The 8,795-nt window shown below is 59.8% G+C and overlaps 1 long non-coding RNA gene across 1 annotated transcript; it reads right to left on the reverse strand.

Moving 5' to 3' along the window:
• Positions 1 to 1,583: 1,583 nt before the first annotated feature.
• LOC124251728 (uncharacterized) lies at positions 1,584 to 6,895 on the reverse strand. Its single transcript, XR_006891847.1, has 2 exons — positions 6,488 to 6,895; positions 1,584 to 2,965 (listed from the first exon to the last, which is right to left on the reverse strand). It is a non-coding gene; the product is annotated as an uncharacterized LOC124251728 (long non-coding RNA).
• Between the last annotated feature and the right edge of the window lie 1,900 nt (positions 6,896 to 8,795).

An 8,795-nucleotide genomic window follows, 5' to 3' on the forward strand; every position in this document is an offset into this window, starting at 1 on the left:
TGTGGGACCCCAGCACAGCACGGCTTGATGAACGGTATGTAGGTCCGTGCCTGGGATCCAAACCCGTGAACCCCGGGCCACCGAGGTGGAACGTGCGAACTTAACCACCATGCCACCAGGCCAGCCCCCCAATATATCTTTTATAGTTGTGATTTTGAAGGGGGAAGCAAGGCGGTGGGAGACGGACACACGCTCCCGTGGGGATCACATGTTGCATTTTCTTATTAGGCCTATTTCCTCTCTTTTTTAACCTAGTGCATCCCCCAGCCTTTTTTGTGTGTCTCACGTCTCATGGTTCAGAGCCCTGGGCCGGCTGTCTTGCCGGATCTCCCACAGCCCGACGGGCCCTCAGGACTAGATTGAGACTATGCATTTCTGGCAGTGAGCATTCAGACGCGATACTGTGCCCTCCCCAGTGCATGGCACCAGGAGGCACACGATGCTGGTTTGTCACCTTAGCGGTGATGACGTGAACCTTGATGGCTTGGTTCTGGGCGTGTCGACCAGATCTTTCTATTACAGATGTCTGTTCCCCTTTGTAAGTGACAAGCAATCTGCGGGAAGCATGCTCTGAGCCTGTGTGACGCCCTTTTCCCTTACAGCTCTCCACCCAATACTTTTGCATCCATGGAACGCCCCTTGCATGGATCACTTCCCACCCTGGTGGGTGCAAAATGATGACTTCTCTATCTCGGGGATTCCTTCCATATCTGCTACCTGCATTGTTCTGCAGAGAGGAGCTTTCCCACTGCACCCCCACCCCTGCTATCTTTCTACTCTCTCTCCGGCATTCCTTATAGGGGACCGTTCCTCTTTCCCCAGACATCCTGTCCCCTTGACTCGCCTGATGCCACACCCTCCTCATTCTTCTCCTGCTCCTAGCATTTTGGATTTTTGGCGTCTGCTTCCTTCAGAGCCTCAGCATGGATGCCTCCTCTTGCAGGAAGCCTTCCAACCCTGCCAGGAAGATACTCCCCCCCTCCCCCACCAGGTCCTGAAATACGGATGACCTTCAAGGTTCATTGCCACACATGCCCACATCCCGCTGCTTGCTTAACATTTTGAATTCTGGCAATGCTAGGCCAAGGGCACCGGGCTTGACCCTATGGCTTATGGGGAAACGTCCGGAGCGCTTTTCTCTGGAGATAGGATAGAGAGCGAGGATCTGAGAAAACAGGTTTGAAAATCACTCTGCTGACCCTGGGGATAGAATCGAACTGAGAGAGAACACCGAAGCAGAAATATGTTCTGGAAGCTGCTAGGTCTCAATAATAACAGAAACGATTAGGACGATCGTAATAATACCGTGGCACGGACTGGCTCATTTTCCATCAGACTCTTTCCCTTCTTCCTCCTGGAAGGAGGAAGGACGGCCACATGGCTGGACTACATTTCCCAGCATCCCTTGCAGTCAGGCACAGCCATGTGACTGACGTGGCCAATGGGATGTAAGAGGAAGTGATATGTCATTTCTGGCCAGATCCTTTAGAAACTTTCTTGCGAGTCTTGTTTTCTTTCCCCTTTGGCCAGTTGCTTGGGGAGGGGAGGTGCCCAGGAGACTCCATCTGCACCTGACTGCCGCATACACGACGAATAAAACTTTATTGAAACTGGGAATTGTTTATTCCAGCCATTGGTCTATCTTAGGGTTTCTCCACCTCGGCACTATTGACATTTGGGGTCCGATCGTTCCTTTTAGGGGGGATGGTCCCGTGCATTACAGGATGCTGACTACCATCTTCAGCTCTTACCCATGAGACGTCAGCAGCACTACCTGCCCCCCCACTGGCCCTCAAGGTGTGACACCCCAAAATGTCCCAGATATTGCCAAGTGTCCCGCGGGTGCGCACATTCACCCCAGCTTGAGTCTGTAGTCTACTCTTATCAGACAAGGAGCTACATTTATGGTGGCCCCTTGGACATTTGAGGAACAGAGACTCAAGGTGGCCTCAGCTAAACTCGTCATCTCCTCTTCCCCCATCTCTACCTCCACTTGCTCCTTCCTCAGCTCCCTGTTGCAAGGAAGGCCCCACCTGCGGGACATCAACGACCTTTCATTGTCCCAAGTCCCATTTGTGTTGCTTCCTAAATAACCACTAAACCCATCCACTTCATCCATGTCCCCTGCCGCCACCCAAATCCAGGACACCATCCATGCATGCCTGGACCATTGCAGTAGCCACTTTCCAAGCCAGCTCCATCCACTCCTGCCCCCTACAGTCCATTCTCCACACAGCAGCCAGAGAGAGAGCTTTTCAAAAGGCGATTGTGATAACAGGTCCACGGGGCCTGGAGAATCCACTTCTCAGATGGCTCCTTCCCATGGTTGTTGGCGGGAGGCCTCCGTTCCTTGTCCGTGGGCTTCTCAGGTGTCTTCACAACATGGCAGCTGGCTTCCACTGGAGCAAGTGATCCAAGACAGGGCGCAAGGAGGCCTCGACGCCTTTGATGACCAAAAAAAAAAAAGGAAGGAGATCCTGACACCTGCTCCCACGTGGATGGACCTGAGGATGTGATGCTCAGGGACGTGAGCCAGACACAGAGGGACACACACTGTGTGGTCCACTCACAGGAGGTCCCCAGAGGAGCCACATCCACAGAGACAGAAAGTGGATGGGGGGCCAGGGGCTGGGGGAGGGGTGGGAGTCAGTGTGTCATGGGGACAGAGCTGCAGTTTGGGGAGATGGAAAGCTCTGTTCCTCCCAGAACCACAGCCTTTACTGCTCTGGCTAAGAAGGAAGGGACCCAGCGCAGAGATGCAGAGCGGAGGAGGTGACATCGCTGGCCGGGCTCCCTCGGCATCAGTGAGTGACCGAGCCGGGATGGGGACCCGGGAGGGCGGAGCCAGCACAGCCCCTGCAGGCCTGATTGTGACAAGGGGGCTGTGTACCAGTGGAGCGGAGGGGCTGTGCTGGCCTTGCGGGCTCGAGTCTTCATCTGAGTCTCTGGGCCTCAGTTTCCTCACCTGTAGAATGGAGATAATATTCAATAATAATAACTTATTAATATTATTATTTTTTTCACATGGACAAGACTCTATATTGAACCCCTGTCCACATTATAGGGTCGGAGGCCCATGCTGAGTTAGTGGGTCTGCGGTTAAATGCTAATGAGATTCCCAGCTCGCCTGTTTATTTGCTGTGTGACCTTGGGCGAGTCACTTCTGTCTATGAGCCTCAGTTTCCCCCTCTGTAAGGCTCAGATTCATCCACAGTGCCTCCCTCCCGAAGATTCGGGATTAAATGACCTGGTGCCTATAAACTGCTCAGATAAAGTCACTGCCCTCCCTCCACGGGGGCCGTTCTTCCCCCAGCTGGGGTCTTCTGGAAGATTCTAGACCTGCAACAGCGGGCCCTGCCCCCTCCCGGCAGGCTGCCTCCCCTCCGGGCCCCAGATTCAGGGGACCACACGGGCGGGCGTTGGGAACACTTCCTGTGCGGTGTCCACCAGGCCAGGTGGGCCAACGGGAGACAGCAGCTGGGGCCGCCCCACTTCCTGCCCCGGGGGGGGGGGGGGCCCCTGGCCCCTTCCCCCCCCCCCCCCAAAAACCCCCCCCCCCCGAACCCCCCCCCCCCCCCCCCCCCCCCCCCCCCGGGGGGGGGGAAGGGGGGGGGGGGGGGGGGTGGCCAGCAGCTGCCACCGCCGGGAATGTCCCCCCTCCCCCACTGCTGCCACCTCCGCATTCCAACTGCAAGGGGGTGACTCGGCCTCCCCACTGTCTGGGCCACACGAGCTCCGAGCAGGCTGGGCTGGCCGCAGAGACGGGGCCCCTCTGCCACCCTGGGTGATGGGGGACCCTCTCTGGCCAGAACCCCAGGCCCGAGCTGCCTCGGATCTTCACGTCGAGTGACTGTTTGGGGGGGAAAAGGGGCCAGTTGCCTGGACGACAGCCCCCCACCTCCATCTGGGAACAAAGGGGCAGCCGGGGAGCCAAGAACGGCGTGTTCCTTGCCTGCCAACGTGACTGGCACATCCTGGCAGCTGGCACCCGGACGGCCATGGCCTGAGCCGCCGGGCCCGGCCACCCCAGACAAGGCCACTCAGTGTGGGGGGTGGTCGGGGGGGTGGCTGCAGCCCCGGGGGGATCCAGTTCCCAGCGAGCTGGCCCTAAGCCTGTCCTTCCGGCACATTCGGACCAGGAAGTCTGTCTGCGCTGCCTGCACACTTCTCAGAAAGCCCGGGGGCCTCAGATGTCCCGCTCTGAGCTGGACAGGCCACCAGGACCCGGGGGGCGGGGGAGATAAAGGCCACGTGGAAGCTTTGCGGCTGCCCGGCCCCCTGGTGCGGCATTTCAGGGACCTGCCCGGTCTGGAACGCGCTGGCGCAGGGGACAGTGGGTCTCAGAGCCGCTCCCCTCCCCCAAAACCGCCACCGTCATGAAGGGGACAGCGGGCAGCTGGCGCCATCAGGGCGGGGGGCGGGGACGGGCCGGGGCCTGCATGTTAAAAGACCCCGGCTCCCCACGGCGAGCCGGCCCCAGGAGACAAAACCTGGCCTTCTGGCCTTCTGGCCATCGGGCCACCGCTGGGGACGGTCCACCCGTGGGCTGGAGCCGCAGCCGCGTGGGGAGAGACGCCGCTGGCCTGTCCCGGCTGGGGTGGGGCTGCCAGAAAAGACACAGGCCACGCGGGGAGACGAACAGTCTCCCAGCAGGAGTGGGTCCCTCGCCATATGCGGGACACACCGATGCCACCGCGGCGTCTCGGGGATGCACGTTTATCTGCGGGGCCTGAATTTTTATTGGACAAATCTGCCACCCTGGTCAGGGGGTGCTGGGGGAGCAAAAAGGAGCTCGTCAACAGCCCCCTCAACTTGTGCCTCTGCGGGTCCCAGCCTCGGGGACGGCCCCGCGGTCCCCTCCGCCCCCACCGCCGGGGGCTCAGCCAGAGGCCTGTGTCGGCCTCCCCTCTGGACCCTGGCCTGTCCACCGTCCCTCCCATCTGCCACCTGCCCTGCAGACCCGGCCAGGGGCCGTCGACTCCCGCCTGTCCCCCTCCTGCCCTTCCTCGCCCCTCGAAGGCTCCACCCCCTCCTTCCCGAGAGACCCGAGGGGGCCCTCGGCTGCTCTGAATCCGACAGGTGCTCCCGCCATGAAGGCCCCTTCCGCCATGGCCTCCAACCAACCCCGACCCCCAGCCCCCTCCTCCAGCCGCTCGAGGGAGCTGTGGTTGCCCAAAAGCTTCCTGCTCTCCCATCCCCCCAACCTGAGTCAGATCCCGCCCTCCTCCGCCCACAGCCCTCCAGGACTCCCATCTCCCTCAGGAGAGAAGCTGAGTCCTCCTTGTGCCCCCCAGGCCCTGCACGACCTGCCCCGTCCCCTCCCTGCCCTCCCTCCTCCCTCTCTCCCCCTCCTCCTTCTGCTCCAGCCACATGGCCTCCTCTTATTTCTCCAGCCAGGCCTGGTCCTGTCCCAGGACCTTTGCACGGGCTGTTCCCACGGCGTGGAGCACACCTCCTCCAGAGAGCCACATGTTTAGCTCCACCGTCTCCCCTCTGGGTCTCAGCTCCACTGTCCCCCTCACTGAGGGCTCCCTGGTTGACTTGGTTTAAAACAGCAGCCCAGTCAGGCTCCCCATCCTCCCCTCCTGCTGTGTTTTTCTCCGCAGCTCACACGGCAAACTCCGGAATGCATTATTTGGAGTCATGTACGTGCTCGTCTCCCTCCCTGGGGGCAGGGTTCTCTGTCTGGCTCGCTGCTGTAGCCCCGGCAGGGCACACGACAGGCGCTTCGTAAATTCTCCTTGAGCAAATCAATGCCGCTGGGCCTGGATTGTCCTCCAGCACGCCCATGTCCCCCTGCCTCCGTCTTGGTCCCGCCTCCTCTGCAGGACTTACCTGATTTCCCCTTCCAGGTCATTTTCACCCACAGGGCGGCCAAGGGATCTCAGAATGCTCTTGCTGACCCTGCTCCAGAACCCTCTGTGGCTCCCCAGGACCCTCAGGGCTCAGTCAGCCTGGCCTTTGCCAACCTGTCTTGCTCCATCTCTCCTCCCTGACAGCCCCCAGCCCCTGCACGTTCTACCCTCCAACTTTACTCTGAACCTTTGCACTGTCTGTTCCCTCTGCCTGGAACAGCTTTCCAGTGTCTTCACCTGCCTGACCCCTATTCATGTCTCAGGCCTCAACTTAGACATTACCTCCTCCTGGAAGCCTTCCAGAACCACCCTCCTGGGTCTAGCACCCCTTCAGCACAGCCTTGCTCACCTCCTCTTTTTTTTTTTTTTTTTGGTGAGTAAGATTGGCCCTGAGCTAGCATCTGTTGCCAATCTCCCTGTTTTTTTCTTTTGTGCTTAAGGAAGATTGTCGCTGAGCTAACATCTGTGCCAATCTTCTATTTTACGTGGGACGCTGCCGCAGCATGGCTTGATGAGTGGTGTATAGGTCCATGCTGAGAACCCGAACCCGCGAACCCTGGGCCACTGAAGCAGAGCATGTAAACTTAACCTCTACCCGACCAGGCCAGCCCCTCACCCTCTGTTTTACCCACCTGGTCACCAGAGCCGGCTCATCCATCAGACACAGGAGACCCAGGGCCCGTGACACTCTGAGGGACCCACAGAATGGCTTCATTTTAATGTCTCAAAATCAGGAGAAAAAGAGAAATAAAAGAACCCCAGTGCAGTCGCGCAAGATCAGCTGTCACATTTTTTCACGGAGGGAGGGGCCCCCAGTGGCAAATGTCTCACGTGGCCCTGCCCATCCCGTGCTGCCCGGCACACAGCAGGCGCTTAATAACTGTCTGTGGAAGGACTGAACATCCGCTGAATCGCTGGTCCCCACTCGTAACAGGAGACGCGGGACAAACGGGTCGGTGGACGGGCGGGGGCGGTCAGGGGGCGGCCAGGCGACACCGGACCCGGCAGAGACCAAGCCGGGAGCACAGCGCCACCTTGTGGCACAGGGTCGGCGGGGGGGGGGGGGGGCCCCCCGGGGGGGGGGGGAAAAAGGGGGGGGCCCGAGCCCCCCCCCCCGGGAGGGGGGGGGGGGGGGGGGAGGAGGGGGAGGGGGGAGGGGAGGGGAGGAGAAGGCGGAGGGGTCAAAGGGCAGGAGGAGGAGAAGGGACAGAAGGAGGGAGGGGAGGAGGAGAAGGAAGGGAGGAGGAAGGGGAGGAGCGGGAGGAGTCGCCCTCAGAAACACAGACCTGGGCGACAGACACCCAGGGTCCAGCCCGCTCGGCTGCCCGGCTCCGGCCAGGTGACCGGGGCCAAGGCCGTGTCTTCTTGGGTCCTCCGCTTCCTCCTCCGGAAAATGGGGCCGACGTCCGACTTGGACTCTGAGGAACGACCCGGAACAGCGGCCACTTCTCACCCCCAGGGCCGGGCTCCTGCCCTCAGGGAGCCCCCAAGGCTGGGCGGCGACAGGCTGGAGCCAGAGCGGGGCCGCGGATTTGCGGGGAGGGTGATCAGACTGAGGCCAAGCGGCAAAGTAGAAGGATGTCCCACTCGACTTGAATTCCAGATCAACAAGGAATGACTTTGAGTCTAAATGTGTCCCAAATATTGCACGAGACATGCTCACCCCCCAAATGCATTTTGGGGGCGACCTGAAATTCCAGCGTCACCGGGCGGCCTGTACTTTCTCGGGCAGCCTGAGCCAGGGGGGTCTGGGAAGTAGGCTGGAGGGCTTCCAGGAAGAGGGGGCAGTGGCGCTCTTTCCCCCACCCACAGGTGCGCATGCGCAGTGGCAAATGCCCGTAACTGCGCCCCCAGAGGACTGGGGTAGGGGTGGGTGCCCGCACCCGGGAAGAAGGGGGCTGTGGCTCCTTTTGTTCGAAAGATGTACAGCAAACTCGCCAGGACTTTATTTTCCGAATCAGAACTGGGACATTTCGGCCCTGTCCTCGCACTGAGTGCCTCCAAAGCTGAAGGCCACCAGGCACATCTCCCAGTGACTGTCCAGCTGGGTGACCTTGGACAAGTCACTTCCCCTCTCTGAGCTCTATGCAGCCCTGAGGCCTTCACCTCCAGCTCTGCACCTTGGTCACTCTGCTCCTGCTGCTCACTCTGCTCCTGCCGCAGCGGCTTCTTGGCTGCCTCTCCAACTCACCACCCACGGTCCAGCCTCAGGGGCTTTGCATGTGCTGTTCCCGTCATCAGGAACTCTGCCCCAGGTCTCCAAGTGGCTGCTTCTTACCTCCCTCGTTTCTGTGCTCCACTGGCACTCAGACAGGCCTCCTCCAATCACCCTACAAAGCCCACAGCCCCCACGTTCTCCACGAGCCCTCTCTGCTTGGACATTCTGGACATCTCAGAAAGCCCTATTGACAGCGGGCCTACACCCTCTCAGAAAAACACGCTGAGTCACAGACACCCAATTTGTTCCATGTTCTTTCCCAAGGTTCCAGAAGTCCCACCCTACCCAACGTCATTTAGCAGAGGTGACAAACCCTGGGCTGGATACAGCCCCTGTTGGGTTTTATTTGGTCCAGCCATTTTCCAGGGGGCAGGACCCTTCCACTGTCTGGGATTCCCGTGGATCTGGGAAGCCCTGGGTGCGTCTCCTACAGGGCAACACTCTGCCCCCTCTAGGCAGGGCATGCTGCCACCCGTCTAGCAGAGGCCTTTGTGTCCTGCCTGGCCCCTGGGACCATCTGAGTTTGAGACTTTAGTTTCTAGACCAAGAGGATAAAGGATATTTTGGGAGGGGGAGGAAATCCAAGTGGGGGCTGCTTCAGGAAGGGGTTGATCCAGGAGTCAAAGATCCAGGAGAGGCTCCCCGCATTGCCCCTGGCTCACTGTCTCTGCGCCTTAGTTTTCTCATCTGCAAAACGGGGATGATAAAGGGATAAGATAGTG

This window comes from Equus quagga, chromosome 14, assembly GCF_021613505.1.
Source record: "Equus quagga isolate Etosha38 chromosome 14, UCLA_HA_Equagga_1.0, whole genome shotgun sequence".
NCBI lineage: Eukaryota > Metazoa > Chordata > Mammalia > Perissodactyla > Equidae > Equus > Equus quagga.